The sequence below is a fragment of the Eumetopias jubatus genome, unplaced genomic scaffold (genome assembly GCF_037043125.1).
Source record: "Eumetopias jubatus isolate StellerSeaLion01/CBP00866 unplaced genomic scaffold, mEumJub1_p1.0 scaffold_1, whole genome shotgun sequence".
Lineage (NCBI taxonomy): Eukaryota > Metazoa > Chordata > Mammalia > Carnivora > Otariidae > Eumetopias > Eumetopias jubatus.
Genome location: NW_028274807.1, coordinates 212,418,641 through 212,431,604, shown reverse-complemented (window position 1 = coordinate 212,431,604; position 12,964 = coordinate 212,418,641). Strand labels below are relative to the sequence as shown.

General features: G+C 52.8%; 1 protein-coding gene across 3 annotated transcripts in view; it reads right to left on the bottom strand.

Moving 5' to 3' along the window:
• Positions 1–8,658, bottom strand: part of ARHGEF18 (Rho/Rac guanine nucleotide exchange factor 18) — a 78,746-nt gene extending 70,088 nt beyond the window's left edge. For all 3 annotated transcript variants that reach the window (XR_003607527.2, XM_028093139.2, XM_028093140.2), the window contains exon 1: positions 8,338–8,658. The gene's annotated coding sequence lies outside the window, so the exon portion shown is untranslated. The remainder of the gene's footprint in view (positions 1–8,337) is intronic.
• Between the last annotated feature and the right edge of the window lie 4,306 nt (positions 8,659–12,964).

The window sequence follows — 12,964 nt, the reverse complement described above, 5'->3', positions numbered from 1 at the left end:
AATGGATTGTGGTGATGGTTGCATAACCTTGCAAATGTACTAGAAGTCATTGAATTGTACCCATTAAACAGGTGAATTGTAGGGTGTGTGAATTGTATCTCAATGAAATTGTTGCCAAAAAAATCGCTGGGGCCCCTTGCAGAATTTTGGTTGTGTGGGTGCTTATGAGCTGCAGCTCCATTTCCTTTGAGGTAGATGAGCCTTTGATGTCTGGGCCGGCCACAGTGTGTGAGAACGTCATTGTTTCCACCATCCCTGCTCTCCCAGCTCCCCTCTCAGGCCGACTGAGGGGCTCTGCTCTGCTGTACCTCATTTAAGCCTTGTATCTCCCGTCTTCCCCACCCTGAAGCCAAGGCGGCAGCTATGACTCAGAGAAATGTCTGAACAAAACAAGCAGGCTGTGAAGGAGAAAAACCAGATGTGGGGGTGGGTCTGGGAGGCTGATGCGAGCCGGGGAGGAAGAGGAGCTGGTCCCAGGGTCAGTCCCATCCCTTGGCCAAGCACCCCGGGGGCCTCAGGAAAGACTGAAGGGTCTGCCTGCTTCACTGGGCAGGGACCTCACGGAGGCCTGAGGCCGCAAGAGCCTGTAGAGGCCAAAGGCAGAACCTCAGACCTTGCATCTGCAGACCCTGTGGGTCTGGGATCGCAGGCTGAACGTGAAAGGCCAGGGATGAGTTTAATCTTTCTATGGAAGCTTCTGACCCAAGAACTGGCTGGGCTTGACTTTGATGACAGTCTCAACTCTCATCCTGGTATCCCATGCTGAACCCCAATCTTTGTATCACCAACTATAAACCCTGATGGCCAGGGTCATAGATTGAACTTTGATCCAGGTGTCATAGACTGAGCCCCATCCTGGGGTCATGGACTGAGCTCCAATCCCAATGTCATAGACTGAGCCCCGTCCTGGTGTCATGGACTGAGCTCCAATCCCAATGTCATAGACTGAGCCCCGTCCTGGTGTCATGGACTGAGCTCCAATCCCAATGTCATAGACTGAGCCCCGTCCTGGTGTCATGGACTGAGCTCCAATCCCAATGTCATAGACTGAGCCCCGTCCTGGTGTCATGGACTGAGCTCCAATCCCAATGTCATAGACTGAGCCCCGTCCTGGTGTCATGGACTGAGCTCCAATCCCAATGTCATAGACTGAGCCCTGTCTTGGTGTCATAGACTGAGCTCCAATTCCAATATCATAGACTGAGCCCCATCCTGGTGTCATGGACTGAGCCCCAATCCTAATATCATAGACTGAGTCCTGATCCTGGTATCATAGACTGAGTTCCCATCCTAGTGCCACAAGCTGAACCCTGACGCTGCTCTCAGAGTGACCTCTGACTCTGATGTTGCACAATGAACTCTGGTTTTGGTGGAAGATTCTCTCCCCCCAGGCTCCAGGCATTGTCTCCAGTGGCCTCTGGTCACTGCTGCCTAGTATTCCCACCCATACCCCAACCTCAAGCTGTCAGGACCAAACTCATTGTTTTCTCTCCTCATCTTACGTCCCTACAGCAGTGTGAATGCACTATCTTCCCAGTGACCTGGCCAGAAACCTGGAGACCAGTCTTACCTCCTCACTACCCCTCAGGACACCAAGCCCTGTCAATGTGACCTCCCAGACATTTTTCCACTCCATCCTCTCTTCTTCTTTCCTCTGCCACTGTCTGAATTTCAGCCCCCACTGTTTCTCTCCCTACGCAACCACAATTCTCGTTGGGGTTTTCCCCCCACAAACAATCGTCAACCACAATTTCAACCCCCTTGTTGCAGTGTGATTGGTTTACTCGTTCCCTTCTAGACCAGGGGTCCCATGGGCCAAATCTGGCTCAACATCTGATTTTATAAATAAAGTTTTATTGGCACAAGTCATTCCCATTTGTGTACATATTATCTATGACAGCTTTCATGCGATAACAGCAGAGTTTAGTAATTGCTTCAGGGATATGTGACCCAAAAAGCTGAAAATATTTACTTTCTGGCCCTTTACAGAAAAGCTTGTTGACCCCTGCTCCAGACCACGAGGTCCATGAGGGCAGATACTATGTCTGTGCCACTTTTACATCCCCAAGCCCCAAGTAGTAAAATCTTATGTATATTGATCTGTTCCTATATGCTTTGCCTAGTGTTAAGTCTGTCATGTACTTTGCATTCTTCTACCCTTAAAACAACCCCCAAGTCCCCACTGTTTACAAAAGAAGAAACTGAGGCTTAGAGACTTGCCCAAGGTCATACCATACTGTTAAGAGGAAGACTTGGGTTGTGAACCCAGGTGTTTCCAACTCCAAAGCAGGGGTTTATAACCACCAGGCTATCCTGTGGTAAGCTGATGAATGGGTGGGTGGGTGAATAAATGATTGGATGGATGGATGAGTGGATGGTTGGATGAATGAGTGAATATATTGTTGGGTAGATGGATAGATGGATGGGTGGTTAGATAGTTGGCTAATTGGCTGGCTGGCTGGATGAATGGATAGTTGTCTGGCTGGATGGTTGGATGAATGAATGGGTGGATGGTTGGATGAATGAATAGGTGGATGGTTGGATGGATGGTTAGATGGGTAGATGCTTATATAAATGGATGGATGGATGGATGCTTGGGATGGATGAATGAATGGATACTTGGCTGGCTGGCTATTTGGATGGATGGATGCACAGATGGTTAGATGGGTGGATGGTTGGAAGGATAGATGATTAGATGGATGAATGGTGGATGGATGAATGGATGGAAGGATGAATGCATGCATGCATTGATGGATGGATAGATAGTTGGGATAGGTGGTGTGGCAGTGTTTAGAGGCAGTGAGGCATTAAATTCAGGAGAATGCACTCTGAGGGGATGAGGGAGAAGACATGTAGATGGAAGGAGGGGCAGAACAGAGTCAGAGAACGCAGGCAAGAAGGAAACCAAGTTAAGACAGAATGCCCTCCTTATGCATTCAGTGAGGGAACCTCACTGCAGGTCCCAACCACCCACTCCTTAGCCTTGTTTGCTTCCCCAGATCCAACCCCATCATTTTCCCAGGAAGTCCCGTTAGGTGCCCAGATGGCCAGTTACAGAGCTTAAGAGGGGCACAAAACGCCCTCTTCCTATGTGTTTCCCCACCCCCCAGGGCTAAAGACTGGAAGGACGTTATTAGGAAAGACTTTGCTCCCCAACACCATGCTTCACTCTAAGGAGCCCGGATTTAGGTCCCAGGCAGCCTCTTCCACCATCAGCCCCTGCAGCACCAGCCACAAAAGGGTGTAAGAGTCACTGCTGGTTCCTTCAGCTCACTCCCTGACTTGCCAGCCTGTGAATCAGTCTCAGTCGGTCTGGGCCGGAAGATGGGGTGGGCAGGGAGGCCAGGAGTGGGCGGAACTTTGTAAGGATCTGGGTCGGAGACAGGCACTTTGGTGGTCCTTGGCTGGTGCACTAGTTCTCTGGTATTGCCATCCACTGGTGGATTTAAAAGCCCTCCCCAGGCCCTCCAGCCGCCCACACCAGCAGCTCTGTTTACCGGCCAGAACACACCACAAAGGTAGCCTTGGAACAGAACTGTTTTCAAATCCTGGTTCCTCCAGCATGTGCTTGCTGTCACTCAACCTCTCTCGACATCACGAAGGTTCAAGCCCTGGCAGCAGGCCACCCTTTTTCTCCCCAACCCCTGCCTCCGGGTCCTCTGATACTCCCATCTCCTTCCTGACCCAAGCAGGGTGCCTGGTTACACATTCGGCCCGCAGAGTCCGTGGCGAGCATGAGCTAAGGAATGTTTTTACTGGCCTCCCCTTTTCACGAACACTCACTGCCACCCTGAACCAGTACTTGACTCATGCAGGTGGCAGTGGCTAGGACTCTTTGAGGCTGAACATGGGCTGGCCTGATGGGGTGGGGGAGGGTTGTGCAAAGGTGGGAGGCACAGAGGGGCAAGGACGTCCAGGAGGCTCCATGTCCCGTGGCCCCGGACACTGTCTGGTTATCTTCCAGGGTAAACTCACCTCGAGATTTAAGGAGAAGCGTCTTTTTGCCAAAGCAATTCACCCACACCTTGGGGGGTGTACTACAAGGGCCTCTCCAGCCCCCATAGAGGTAAACTGAGACCCCAGGACCTGGGAGGGGGTTGCCACCAGACAATGTGTGTGTGTTTGAGGGAGGCATCTACCAGAACCCCTGGGAGTCTCCAACCTCCTCCTTTTTGTTGCTTCCCTGAGCCTCTGTGCTGCAGCTATCCAGGAGCAAACAGCCATTAAGAACCCCCAGGAAGTCATCAGGCTGCCCGGAGGGATTTCTCTTTCCGAAAATTTATCTCCTGAGACAAGATCCTGGCTGAGCCTGGGGAGATGGGACCCCAGAAGTCTGTGATGTTCTGTGGGGGCTGGGGGAGCTGGGGATCGTGGAATTCGGGGCTGGATCAGGCAGAGTCTGTGCCCCAGGCCAAGAAAAGCCTCCAGGCTGCCAAGGGAGCCCTGCCTGCTGGTCACGGCCTGCCCCCTTACCTCTCTTGAAGGCCCACTGCTTCAGCCACAGCTTGGAGAGGGCTGGCCAGGAGTGGTGGAGTGCCGAGTTAGCCATGGGGTCCCACGCGTGCGAGAATGTGGGTGAACAGCAGGGGTTGAAGCAGGAGTTTGGCTGGGAATCCCTGCCAAGATGGGGCTGCCAGCAAGAGGGGCGGAGACAGCCACCAGGGGCTGCCAGATGCATCAGCTGATGGGAGCCTCGGGCTAGGGCAGGGGGGCTGGGGTTTCTGGCTGGGGGGCCCAGGGACTCCAGGCTGGGGGGAAGTCAAGCCCTTAGTACGACCCACGCCCTTCCCCTTTCCCTGACCCGTAAGCTTCTCACCCTGGCCAGATAAGACATTCCCAGGAAGAGCTGAAGATGGCAGTGTGAGTGGTGGTGACACTGGGGTCCTCAGGAAGCAAGTCTAGACCGGGTCCTGAGGTGAGCCTGCATGTGCCTGAATGTCCGAGTGTGTGTGTGTGTGTGTGTGCCATTGTTTGTGATTTTTTGGGTTTGTGAGTTTGCACGTAGAGTGTGTATTTTCATGTCTGTGAGTGTGTGTTTGAGTGCAAATCTTGAGTGTCACCTTGTCTATGTGGGGGTGAATATGAACATCTAGGTGGTCCCCCCCGTTTTATTGAGGTAGAATGAACACACAGCACTATATAAATTTAAGGCATACAACACGACCTGACTAACCTATACTGCGAAATGATTGGCACAACAAGCTTACTTAACACCCACCACCTCTTATAGACACGGAAAAAAAAGATTTATCCAGAAAAAAAAGAAAAAAAGTCTTTTTCCTTGTGATGAGAACTCTTAGGATCTACTCTCTTAGCAACTTTTCCCATATACCACACCGCGGAGTTAACACTAGCCACCATGCTGTGTGTCACATCCCCAGGGCTTATTTATCTTGTAACTGGAAGTTTGTCCCTTTTGGTCCCCTTCCTCCAGTTCTCCTTCCTCCCCGACCCCCTGCTTCTGGAAACCACAAATCCGATCTCTTTATCCATGAGTTTGGTTGCTGTTTTTAGATTCCACATTTTTAAATTAACATATAATGTATTTGTTTCAGGGGTGCAGGTCTGTGATTCATGAGTCTTACACAATTCACAGCGCTCACCGTAGCGCATACCCTCCCCAATGTCCATCACCCAGCCACCCCATCCCTCCCACCCTAGATTCCACATTTAAGTGAGATCACACAGTATTTGTCTCTCTCTGTCTGACTTATTTCACGTAGCTGAATGCCCTCAAAGTCCATCTATGTTGTCACAAATGGCAGGATTTCCTTCCTCTTTATAGCTGAATATTGTTATCTGGGCGTTTTAAAAAAATATCTGCCATCCTATGTGTGTCTGAATGCCCGTTGGTGTCGTGGGGTTGGGTCTACACGGCTCACCCGGGACGTGGGGAGATCTGTGTCTGATATCTGTGAGGGGTTTGGGGGCCTGCCCGGATTTCTGCACGTCCGCACGGTTGTGTGCGTGTGAGTCGGGCGCATGGGGTGGGTGGGCGGGCGCCGGTCAGCGCGTGGCCATGCCAGGGCTGCCCCCTGGTGGCCGAGCCTCCCGACTGCATCCTCACTCCCTGTGCTGAGAAATGGCTTTGTTCTCTGCTGACCGCCTCCTCTGCTCCCCAAATCCTTTGACCTCCCAGCCCCAAACCGCTGTCACTGGTGAGAGGGTCAAGGGCTTCTTCTTCCTTGCGTCCTGGCCCACCGTCGCCGCCTCAGAGGAGCGGGCTGTCACTCTTCGGCCTTCAGCGACCCTTCCAGAAGGGTTATCTGCTGGCCCACCTTTGCCTACTCACCCAATGGATCCCACAGCCCCTGTAATCTTATTTCAATCCCCTCCAGCCTTCTTGCTCTCTCTAGGGCCTAAATCCAATGGACATTTTCTGCCTCACCTTTGCTGGACGCCTCTGACCCCTTTATTTCTTGCACCCCCGCCCCCCCATGATGCCACAGACTTTCCTTCCTGCACCGTCCTCGGTCTCCCTTCCTGCCTTGCTTGGCCCTTCTTTCTTTCTCTGTCTGACCTTTGAACTCCGTCCTTGGCCATTTCATGCCCCCCTTCCCGGCCCTGACGGCCCCATCTGCACCTCCCCAGTAGGTGACCCCCAATCTGTCACTAACAGAAAGACATAAAAACACCCACGCTGTAAACAGCAGCACCCAACACAATCCAGCACACAAAGGCAGCCGCAGACGTGCACACACTAGTCAGATGCACGTTCACACCTGGAAGCGTGCATGCGCAAGCGCGCGCGCACACGGACACACGCGCACGCTCGGACACGCGCACGCGCACACACAATCATACACAAACGGCCAGACTCCTACATAGAAGCGCGCGTGGAGATTTAACAGCACCGGCCCTCTGCTGCGCTCCAGGCTTTAATTCCTCACCTCCCGCCACACGCCTGTCCCTGGGTGGGCCAGGACGGCTCTTGGAGGTCCCGGACCTCTGCGTGGAGGGCAGCTGTGAGAGCTTCTGTGGCTGCTGAAGCAAGGCTTTGGGACGGGGATGGTCTATGGGGTCGGGCAGGCTGACTGTGTTTTCCGAGCTCCTGGGGTGGGCCAGGCACCGTGTTAAGATGTCACCTGCAAGGCCCGGGACAGCCCTTTCACAGAGGAGCAAACAGGGCCAGAGTAGTGAAGTGCCTTGCCCGTGGCCACACGGAGGCAGGGGAACCAGGATCTGAACCCGCACCTGGCCGACACAACCCTGCCGTCATCTGCAGCAAAAGTAACGAGCACCGGCCCATGTCCAGCCCTGCGCCAGGCGCTGGGGGCCTGAGGGGACATGGGGAGAACAGCCCAGAACAGACACACTGATGTTTGTGTGCAGCTGACATTCCCGTGAAAAGCTTGCTTCTGCCAGGAAGCCCTCCCAGAGGGGCTCGTAGCGGAGGCTAGAAAACTCACAGGGGGCCGAGAGTGGGTCAGCCCTCCCTGGGCCCTCCCCGCAGGTGACTGGGCCAGAGGAACACTGGAGAATCAGCCCCCTGAGTGTGGCATTCGAGGCTTTCCCCACATGCTCCATGCTCACCAGCTCCGCTCTCCCTGGCCCCAGCTCTTCCCTCCCAGTTGCCCCCCCTCCCGGCTGCTCCCAGCCTGCCAGACCCTCCGGGACATGAAGCCACCTACAAGCTGTGTGGCCCTGGGGCTGGGAGGAAGCAGGCCTGGGTGTGCCCTGCACAAACCACAGCCTTCCGCCCCCTTCGCCCCACCCCAGGCAGGCGGGTGTGAGGCTCCCCAAGGTGGGCCTTGGTGGGAGCCAGGGGGCGCCTCCCTAGTGGCCAGAACTCGACCTGGAGGGCGGCCCAGGAGGAGGGTCCTCCTCTTCCTCAGCTGACCTCGGAAGATTCGGGTGCACCTTCCTCGGGACTGGCTCAGACATCAACCTTAGGAAGCAGTGTTTGTTTTGAAAGTCAGACACCTGAGCCCCAATCTTCAGATTCTGCTTCAGGAAGGCCCGGGGCGGGGGCGGGCTCCGGGGTCCAGTTTACAAAGCCTGCCTGGTGACTCTGCACAGGGAGCACTCCATTCACCCCCTAGCTGGGTCCCCTATGCAGGCTTTGGCTACAAGGGACCCCATCTTCCTGTCTTATGGGCTGCACGTGTCACAGACCCCAGCCCCCTGGGGTGACCTCTGGGGCCTGCAGACCTCTGCAGAGCAAACCCGGGGTCAAAGAGCCTTCCCCGCCCCCTCAGGAAGCAGGCTGGCCGCCAGGTGGAGAGAAACTGTGGGTGGTCTATCTGCTGCCCTCTGGACTCCCTCACCCCCCCGCCCCACTGCCACTCTGTCTCTGTTGGTCCCTCTGTCCCCCACGCCCCCGTGATGGTCACTCACCAGAGGGAGGCTTGTCCTCGCTGCTGTGGGTACCCGGCCCGGCCACCAGCTCCTACGGTCCCCAAGACCCACAGCTTCCAGGAGGCCCGGGGGGAGCACCAGCGGGTCGGGGCCCCCGGGGAACCGCAGGGTGACCCAACTCTGCCCCAGCTTCCTCTTCCTCAACTGCCTGCCCACCTGCTTGGTGCCTCTGTCAACCCCAGCTGTGGGCCCAGGCAGGGGCCTGAGGACACAGCCCAGGTCGGGTTCCAGAAGCCGGGAACCTCACCCACTGCTCAGACCTGTGCGCGCGGGTGTCCTGAGAGGTGGGGTGGGGAATGGGGCGGGGAGCCTCAGCACCCTTGCCCCCACCCCAGCGGCTTCCTGTGGAACCGACTGCTGAAGAGGAACGGGGTGCCAGGGCCTCACCCATGTACACGGGTGCACAGAGATGCACGAGACACAAGCCGTGTGTATCGGCAGAGGCGCAGGCACTCAGACCCCCAGGAACCCGCACCAGCGTGTGTGAGGGTACACACATGGGTCCCCACGGTGTTGCCGTCAATGTTCCACAACCACCTCTCTGACAAAAAAAAAAAAAAAAAAATCCCTGATATGTAACATTTGCTGACTCCCGTGGTGTAAACAGTCCCACATAGCTGATTGCAAAGCCAATCCGATGCCCTTGAGCATGGAGTTAGGAGGAAACACTCAGACATGGCTCCAGCACGTCAATGGAGTGGGTACTCAGGCACGTGGTTCCTGCACAGAGGCACGGGTCCCCTGCCATACGGGTACGTGGATACCTGTGGGTCCAGGTAGGTGTGGGGGTGCGCAGAGTGGTGCACCCGCAGAGACCCTCGGGTGCACGCGGGGCCCACCCAGGCTCCTTTATGCTCAGAGACAGGCGGATACACACGCACAGGGGTGTGCCTGCGACATTACGAATGGGGACACGTGGAACCACACGGGCACTTGGGAGCACACACCAGGAGGCCAGCTCGTCCCGGCTCACGGCGCCCATTGTAATAGGATCAGGAGTTTTGCAGGCTGGGTGTTAAATGCTGCCATCATAAAACAATTATATAAACTTACACTTAAATAAATCATGTCAAGAACGAAAGTAATAGCCCCTTAAATCCAACACCACGTACTTAATGCCACTGAACTATATGCTTAGAAATGGTTGAAGTGGGGGGCGCCTGGGTGGCTCAGTAGTTAAGCATCTGCCTTCAGCTCAGGTCATGATCCCAGGGTCCTGGGATCAAGCCCCGTATCGGGCTCCCTGCTTGGTGGGAAGCCTGCTTCTCCCTCTCCCGCTCCCCCTGCTTGTGTTCCCCCTTGTTGTGTCTCTCACTGTCAAATAAATAAATAAAATCTTAAAAAAAAAGAAATGGTTAAAGTGGTAAATTTTATGTCACGTATGTTTTACTGTAATAAAATTAAATTCAACCCTCCCAATGATTTTGCTTCATTTTTCTCTTATCTGTGCTCTCAAGGTTATTTACGACTACTGAATCCATTTGGGGGCAATACTGGACAGTGGGGTGCTCCTGTGCATCTCTTCCCAGCCCCGAGGTCGGTGACATCATGCTGGTACCTGGAAATGGGCCACAGTGAGAGACACTGACACCGTGGGAACCGGCAAACACCACAGATCAGTGCCCGCGGAAACATACAGACACAAGACACACGTAGGACACAAGGAGACAGGGAAGCACAGAGATTCACATGGACAACCCATTCTGTGACCTCTACTGAATGCAACACACATTTATCGAGCGCCTACTGTATGCTGGGTCTTTTTGTGGGCAGGGGATTATGGTGAACATAACCGCCTGCTCTGGAGAGGGGGAGGCAAGCTGTGAGGCAGGAAACAGACCCACCCTGTAATTAATTGCCGTGAAAGGAAGCAACCCTTGTGATGTGACAGAAAGCGTGTCAGGGTGGAGGCTGCATTCGCGGGGCGGCGGGGTGGGGGGTGGTGCCAGGGAAGGCCCAGAAAGAGCCAGGTGTGTAAATGAAGATCTGGGACATTCCGTGCGGCAGGAACTGCAGGGGCAAAGGCTAGGGGGCAGGACTGAGCTTGGTGTGTTTGGGGAACGCCAGCGTGGCGGGAGTGAGGCTTGGAGGGGGACAGTCCTAGAAAGTGAGGCTGGCGGTGCTCGGACCTGCAGGCCCTTGGGGCCCAGACTGGAAGCATGATCGAAGGGCGTCATCGGGGTGAGGGGGGGTTAAGATGGGAATGAAGGGGCAGAGGTGGAAACAGGGTGGCTCAGAGGGTGCCAAGCCCCAGAGACCCACCCAGATGCCATCACTGGCTGGTGCCGGGACGGAGAGTGAGTTTAGAGTCCTTGACCGGGCAGGAGAGGCTCTCTCTGTCCCTGTCTCTCCCCACCTCCCTTTCTCTCTGCCTCTTCTTCTGGGCTCCCCTGCTGGAATTTAAATTCTCTCAGGCCTCTCCCCATCCCTGGCTCCCTATCCTGCTCTCTCTCATGGTCTGATCTCGAGAATCCTCTCCCTGCTCTCAGTACGGGCTTCCCTGGCCCTCTGCGCTGGACTCCATGCTCACTGCCCTCCTCCCACCGCTGAGGTCCCCAGTGGCCTCCTGGACACTGACCGCGCAGCTGTGTACCCCTGTCTCACCTCCAGGGAGATCCCCTCTGCCCGAACTACCCTTTTCTGCTGTCCTTGGTGGTAAAATGTACATAACGTAACATTTGCTCTTCTAACCGTTTCTCAGCGCATAGCTCAGCGTCATTAAGCACATTCACACTGTTGTGCAATCATCCACACCATCCAAGTTCTCCAGAACTTTGTCATCTCCCTGCAAGTGAGACTCTGTCTCCATGAAACACTGACTCCCCACCCGCATCCCTGGTGTCTCCTATTGGACTTCCTGTGCCCCTGAATTTGCCGTCTGGGTACCTCCTCTGAGTGGAGTCAATTTCTGTCCTTTTATGTCTGGCTTATTTCACTGAGCGTAATGCCCTCAAGGTTCATCCGTGATGTAGCAGGTGTCAGAATGCCCTTCCTTTTTAAGGCTGAGTTATATTGCATTGTGTGGATGGACGCATTTTGTTTATCCATTCATCTGTCAATGGACATTTAGGTTGTTTTCCACCTTTGGCCATCGTGAATAATGATGATATGAACATGCGTGTGCAAACGTCTGTTGGACTACCTCATTTGAACCCCTTTGGGTATATACTGCTGGAGAGTTCTAACTCCAGAGGAAATGGACCCATCCTGCTTTTAGCTTTAGAAGATGGCTTTCTTCAGACGGTAGCCGCTAACACTGAAGTGGCCACTAGAGGACAGTGCTTCACCAGGGCTTCTCCTCTGGCCAACCCAAGACCGCGGTGAGACCAAAAAAAACCCCAAACCAGGCAGGGAATGCAACGCGGACCGCCCAAGGGCGGGGCCATGATTTAGTTAGCGATGGACACCTGTATCCGTTAGGTCTACCTTTCCTTTTCTCACTTTTGATAGAGATGTGGTTGAGTGAAATATTTTCTGTGCTGCAGGAAAAAAATTTCCAGATGCGTTAAAGGGCAAATGTAAAAAACACCCCAAAGTAATACAAATTGTAGAAGGAATTCACACAGCAATTTTTACACTTTGGTTTGAAAAGCTTTTTTCTTTTCTTTTTTGTTTCCTTTTTTTTTTTTAAACTGAGAGGAAACTCAGAAGGCATGAATGACAAGACAGAAATATCTGAATATATATAAACTAACACAAATGTAGGAGGGAGGTGTTATAAACAAAACCAATAAGTAAAGCTCAATTAGTTGTCTGTGAAGCGTTAGTACCTTCATATAGAAAGGATTTCTATACATTGATAAGAAAAAGACTAACAACATAAATAGAAAACTGAGAAATCACATGAAGGGGTATTTCTGGAAACCAAGAGCCAAAGAACATATGAAAATATGGTCCTCAGGAGCCCAGAGAGTGTGAATTTCGGTAACAATGGCTGTCACTTCACACCCAAGAGAGTGTCATCAACAAGAGAAAAGAGTGAGACTGTATATCTGATTACCATCTCATTGTAGATGAAATTATAGGGGACATCAGAAAATTTGTGAAATTCTATATATTTAATTTATCTATGATTTCCAATATTTTCTAAGATTGAACTAAAATCTCCATCCAAAAACACGTAAAAATGTGATAAAAAAACATTAAAAAGTGATAACACTTATTGCCAGCAGAGATGCAGAGAAAAGAGCAGTGACACTTATTGTCATACACAGATATTCCTTGACTTGCAACAGGGTAATATCCAGATAAACCCATCATAAGTTGAAAATATCAGAAGTGAAGATGTATTTAATATACCTAACCTATCAAATAGCATAGCTTGGCTTAGCCTCCTGGAGACATACGCAGAACACTTTTATTAGCCTACACTGGGCAAAACCATCAAACACAAACCTCTTTTATAATAAGATGTTGAATATCTCATGTAATTTATTGAATACTGTACTGAACCTGAAAACCGGAATGGTTGTCAGTGTATACATTTACAGTGTTGTGCAATAGTTGGTGTATCGATGGTTTAAATTTCTGATCTTATGGGAGCCGCAACTCACGGCCAGTGCCCAGCATCATGACAGGATCATACCACATATGGCCAGCCTGGGAA